General features: G+C 36.3%; 1 non-coding gene across 1 annotated transcript; it reads left to right on the forward strand.

Annotated features, from left to right (window-relative positions):
• The first annotated feature begins 1,973 nt into the window (after positions 1-1,973).
• On the forward strand, positions 1,974-2,081 carry LOC112761597 (small nucleolar RNA R71). The gene has a single exon (XR_003181985.1). It is a non-coding gene; the product is annotated as a small nucleolar RNA R71 (small nucleolar RNA).
• Positions 2,082-6,664: the final 4,583 nt, after the last annotated feature.

The raw sequence follows: 6,664 nt of genomic DNA on the forward strand, positions 1-6,664 counted from the left end.
AACGCCAGTTTGGTGCTTGTTTCTGGCGTTTAACGCCAGCTTGATGCTTCTTTCTGGCGTTAAACGCCAGTTTGCTACTTCTTACTGGCGTTTAAACGCCAATAATCTCTTCCTCCAGGGTGAGCTATTTTTAATGTTATTTTTCATTCTGTTTTTGATTTTTCAGTTATTTTTGTGACTTCACATGATCATCAACATAAAGAAAACATAAAATAGCAATGGAAAATAAATATATATAAATAAATAGCATTGGGTTGCCTCCCAACAAGCGCTTCTTTAATGTCAATAGCTTGACAGTAAGCTCTCATGGAGCCTCACAGATAATCAGAGCAATGTTGGGGCCTCTCAACACCAAACTTAGAGTTTGGTTGTGGCCTCCCAACACCAAACTTAGAGTTTGAATGTGGGGGTTTTGTTTGACTCTGTACTGAGAGAAGCTTTTCATGCTTCCTCTCCATGGTTACAGAAGGAGAACCTTGAGTTCTGAATACAAGGTAGTCCTCATTCAACTGAAGAACTAACTCTCCTCTGTCAACATCAATCACTGCTTTTGCTGTGGCTAGGAAGGGTCTGCCAAGGATGATGGATTCATCCTCGTCCTTTCCAGTGTATAGAATTATGAAATCAGCAGGGATGTAAAGGCCATCAACCTTCACTAGCACGTCCTCTACTAGTCCATAAGCCTATTTCATTAATTTGTCTGCCATCTCTAGTTAGATTCTTGCAGCTTGTACCTCAAAGATTTCCAATTTCTCCATTACAGAGAGTGGCATGAGGTTTATCCCTGACCCCAAGTCACACAGAGCCTTCTCAAAGGTCATGGTGCCTATGGTACAAGGTATGAAGAATTTTCCAGGATCCGGTTTCTTCTGAGGTAATGTCTGCCTCATTAATGCACTCAGTTCATTGGTGAACAAGGGGGTTCATCCTCCCAAGTCTCATTACCAAATAAACTGGAATTCAACTTCATGATTTCTCCTAGATACTTAGCAACTTGCTCTTTAGTGACATCTTCATCCTCTTCAGAGGAAGAATAGTCATCAGAGCTCATGAATGGCAGAAGGAGGTTCAATGGAATCTCTAGGGTCTCTGTATGAGCCTCAAATTCCTTTGGTTCCTCAAAGGAGAACTCCTTTCTGTCCAGGGAACGTCCCATGAGGCTTTCCTCACTGAGATTTACGTCCTCCTCACTCTCTCCAGGTTTGGCCATGTTGGTCATTGTTATGGCCTTGCACTCTCTCTTGGGGTTTTCTTCTGTATTGCTTGGGAGAGTACTGGGAGGAGTTTCAGTAATCTTCTTACTTAGCTGACCCACCCGTGCCTCCAAATTTCTAATGGAGGACCTTGTGTCATTCATGAAACTTAGTGTGGTCTTGGATAGATCAGAGACTATGGTTGTCAGGCCAGAATTGCTCTATTCAGAATTCTCTGTCTGTTGCTGAGAATATGATGGAAAAAGGTTTGCTATTGCTAAACCTATTTCTTCCACCATTATTGTTGAAACCTTGTTGAGGCTTCTGTTGGTCCTTCCATGAGAAATTTGGATGATTTCTCCATGAAGGATTGTAGGTGTTTCGATAGGGTTCTCCCATGTAATTCACCTCTGCCATTGCAGGATTCTCAGGATCATAAGCTTCTTTTTCAGAAGATGCTTCTTTAGTACTGTTAGATGTAGCTTGCAATCCATTCAGACTCTGAGAAATCATATTGACTTGCTGAGTCAATATTTTGTTCTGAGCCAATATGGCATTCAGAGTATCAATTTCAAGAACTCCCTTTTTCTTAGGCGTCCCATTGTTCACAGGATTCCTCTCAGAGGTGTACATGAACTGGTTATTTGCAACCATTTCAATGAGTTCCTAAGCTTCTGTAGGGGTTTTCAGATGAAGAGATCCTCCTGTAGAATAGTCCAATGACGTTTTTGACAACTCAGACAGACCATCATAAAATATACTTATGATACTCCATTCTGGAAGCATGTCAGTAGGACACCTTTTGATCAGTTGCTTGTATCTTTCCCAAGCTTCATAGAGGGATTCTCCTTCCTTCTGTCTGAAGGTTTGGATTTCCACTCTAAGCTTGCTCATCTTTTGAGGTGGAAAGAATTTGGCCAGAAAATCAATGACCAGCTTATCCCAAGAGTTCAGGCTATCCTTAGGTTGTGAATCCAACCATGTTCTAGCTCTGTCTATTACAGTAAAAGGGAAAAGCATAAGCCTGTAGACCTCGGGATCAACTCCATTGGTCTTGACAGTGTCACAGATTTGCAAGAATTCAGCTAAAAACTGATGAGGATCTTCCATTGGAAGTCCATGAAACTTGCAATTCTGCTGCATTAGAGAAACCAATTGAGGCTTAAGCTCAAAATTGTTTGCTCCAATTGCAGGAAGTGAGATACTTCTTCCATAGAAGTTAGAGGAGGGTGCAATAAAGTCACCAAGCATCTTCCTTGCATCTCCACCATTGTTATTATGTTCGGCCATGTCTCCTTCTTTTTTGAAAATTTCTGTCAGGTTCTCTCCAGAAAGTTGTGCTTTAGCTTCCCTTAGCTTCCTCTTCAGAGTCCTTTGAGGTTCAGGATCAGCTTCAACAAGAATGTTCTTATCCTTGTTCCTGCTCATATGAAAAAGAAGAGAACAAAAAAGAAGAGGAATCCTCTATGTCACAATATAGAGATTCCTTTATGTGAGTAGAAGAATAGGAGAATAGAAGAAGGAGAAGAGAAAAATTCGAACACAGAGGAGAAGAGTGGGTTCAAATTATGAGTAGAAGAGGAATGTTAGTAGATAAATAAATAGAAGGAGATGTGAGAGGGGGAGAGAATTCGAATTTAATTTAAAATAAAAGGAAAATATTTTTGTTTTTATTTTAATTATTAGTTAGTATTCGAAAATTAAGTAGAAAAATAAAATTAAATTGAAATTTAAACAATTAGCTAATGAAAAAAAATTTTGAAAAAAAGTTAGTGATTTTCAAAAATTGGTGAGAGGAAAATAGTTAGATAGTTTTGAAAAAGACAAGAATTTAAAAATCAAACAAAAAGTTAATTGGTTAATTGAAAAAGATTTGAAAATCAATTTTGAAAGGATAAGAAGTTAGAGAAGATTTTGAAATTGATTTTGAAAAAGATGTGATTGAAAATTATTTTAAAAAAAGATTTGAAAAATAAATTTAAAAAGAATTGATTTTGAAAATTTAAGTTGATTACTTGACTAACAAGAAACTAAAAGATATGATTCTAAAATTTAAAGATTGAACATTTCTTAATAAGCAAGTAACAAACTTTAAAACTTTTGTATCAATCACATTAATTGTTAGTAAATATTTTGAAATCATGAAATGAAATTAAGAAAAAGATTTTGAAAATCATTTTTTAAAATTTTCGAAAATCATGAAAGAAAAATGAAAAAGATTTGATTTTTGAAAAGATTTTGAAAATATAAAATTTTTAAATTGAAAATTTGATTTGACTTATAAGAAACAACTAAATTTTAAAATTTTTTGAATAAGTCAACTCAAATATTCGAAATTTATGAGAAGAATAAGGGAAAGATATTTTTTTGATTTTTTTTTGAATTTTTAATGAAGAAAGAGAAAAACAACAAAAAGACTCAAAACATGAAAATTATGAATCAAAACACACAATGCATGCAAGAACACTTTGAATGTCAAGATGAACACCAAGAACACTTTGAAGATCAAGATGAACATCAAGACTTATTTTTGAAAATTTTTAAAAAAGAAAAATATGCAAGACACCAAAATCAAATTTTTTTTTTAAATTTTAGACACTAATAATTCAAAAATGCATATGGAAAACAAGAAAGGACACATAACATGAAAATGCAAAGATCAAACAAAGAAGATCATCAAGAACAACTTGAAGACCATGAAGAACAATGAGTTTTCGAAAATTTTTAGAAAAATTAAAAAGATGCAATTGACACCAAACTTAAAAATTGACACTAGACTCAAACAAGAAACATAAAATTTTTGGTTTTATGATTTTATTTAATTTTTTTGTATTTTTCGAAAATTGTTTGGAAAAAGAAAAAATAAGGATTTCAAAATTTTTAATAAGAATTCCAGGAATCATGCAATGTTAGTCTAAATCTCCAGTCCAGGAATTAGACATGGCTTACTAGCCAGCCAAGCTTTCAGTGAAAGCTCCGGTCCAAAACACTAGACATGGCAAATGGCCAGCCAAGCTTTAGCAGATCATTACATACAACAGCTAAATTGATGAGAAAGACAAAGAAGCTCTTCTAAGGATAAGTGAAACCTCGGTCCAAAAAATTAGACATGGCTTAACAGCCAGCCAGGATTCAACATATCTCATGAACCTCTAGAATTCATTCTTAAAAATTTTGAAGTCATAGAATAATTTATTTTTTTTTGAAAATTTTTCGTAAATAAAAATAATAAAAACAAAAGGCTTAAAATTAAAATAAAATTACCTAATCTGAGCAACAAGATGAACCGTCAGTTGTCCAAACTCGAACAATCCCCGGCAACGGCGCCAAAAACTTGGTGCACGAAATTGTGATCTCTAGCAACGGCGCCAAAAACTCAGTATGCACGTTCATAATCTCAAATTCTTTTTCACAACTCCGATACAACTAAACAGCAAGTGTACTGGGTCGTCCAAGTAATAAACCTTACGTGAGTAAGGGTCGATCCCACGGAGATTGTCGGCTTGAAGCAAGCTATGGTCATCTTGCAAATCTCAGTCAGGTAGATTCAAATGGTTATGAGATTTTGATAATTAAAATATAAATAACAGAAAATAAAATAAAGATACTTATGTAATTCATTGGTTAGAATTTCAGATAAGCATATGGAGATGCTTTGTTCCTTCTGAACCTCTGCTTTCCTACTACCTTCATCCAATCATTCATACTCCTTTCCATGGCAAGTTGTATTTTGGGCATCACCGTTGTCAATGGCAACTTCCCGTCCTCTTAGTGAAAATGGTCCAAATGCGCTGTCACTGCACGGCTAATCATCTGTCGGTTCTCGATCATGTTGGAATAGGATCCAGTGATCCTTTTGCGTCTGTCACTACGCCCAACACTCGCGAGTTTGAAGCTCGTCACAGTCATCCCTTCCCAGATCCTACTCGGAATACCACAGACAAGGTTTAGACTTTCCGGATCTCAAGAATGGCTGCCAATAATTCTAGCTTATACCACGAAGACTCCGATCTTTCGGAATGGAGGCTAAGAGATAAACGCTCAATCCAAGGTAGAACGGAAGCGGTTGTCAGGCACGCGTTCATAGGTTGAGAATAGTGATGAGTGTCACGGATCATCATATTCATCATGGTTGAAGTGCAAGCGAATATCTTAGAATAGGAATAAGCTTGAATTGAATAAGAAAACAATAGTACTTTGCATTAATTCATGAGGAACAGCAGAGCTCCACACCTTGATCTATGGTGTGTAGAAACTCTACCGTTGAAAATACATAAGTGATGAAGGTCCAGGCATGGCCGAATGGCCAGCCCCCTAAACGTGATCTCTCAACATAAAATTATTCAAAGACTAACCACAGATATAAAATAAATCACTAAAAGTAGTTTTTATACTAAACTAGTAGCTAGGGTTACATAAGATAAGTAAATGATGTAGAAATCCACTTCCGGGCCCACTTGGTGTGTGCTTGGGCTGAGCATTGAGCTTTCATGTGTAGAGACTCTTTTTGGAGTTAAACGCCAGGTTGTAGCCTATTTCTGGCGTTTAACTCTGATTTGCAACCTGTTTCTGGCGTTTAACTCCAGAATAGGGCAGGAAGCTGGCGTTTGAACGCCCGTTTGCGTTGTCAAAACTCGGGCAAAGTATGGACTATTATATAATGATGGAAAGCCCTAGATGTCTACTTTACAATGCATTTGAGAGCGCACCCATTGGGTTTCTGTAGCTCCAGAAAATCCATTTCGAGTGCTGGGAGGTCAGAATCCAACAGCATCTGCAGTCCTTCTTCAACCTCTGAATCAGATTTTTGCTCAGGTCCCTCAATTTCAGCCAGAAAATACCTAAAATCACAGAAAAACACACAAATTCATAGTAAAGTCCAGAAATATAATTTTTATTTAAAAACTAATAAAATATACTAAAAACTAACTAAATCATACTAAAAACTATGTAAAAATAATGCCAAAAAGCGTATAAATTATCCGCTTATCAAGCACATAACACACATAAAGAGGATGCACAGAAGCATAGTCAGTCCATCCCTCAGGCTCTATAGGAACGAACTGCTCTGATACCATAATGTAACACCCTACCATTCAAAGTCTTATGCTTAAGTCATAATTCAGAGATGGCAAGGTATTACGACCTCTAAAAATTAAAATTTAGTATGTATAGTAGTGTGAATAAAGATTATAACTATGAGCCTTTGAAGAAAAAGGGGTAAAACAAAATCGCAACTCGAAAGCGCAACACTCCGATCGAAAATGTGACGAACAAGGATAAACCAACACGAGATTATATATACAAAGGAGTGTCAATAACATGAATATCAAAACTCACAATCCGGTTGCGAAGATAACCGGTCCGAGCATAGCAATATATACAAGTAAATAAAATAGGAAAACTCCTAAAGGAAACCCCAAGGGACATAAATAGAAGAAAATCTATTCTCCAAACTCCCCTCTAGAAGG

This window comes from Arachis hypogaea, chromosome 16 (assembly GCF_003086295.3).
Source record: "Arachis hypogaea cultivar Tifrunner chromosome 16, arahy.Tifrunner.gnm2.J5K5, whole genome shotgun sequence".
Lineage (NCBI taxonomy): Eukaryota > Viridiplantae > Streptophyta > Magnoliopsida > Fabales > Fabaceae > Arachis > Arachis hypogaea.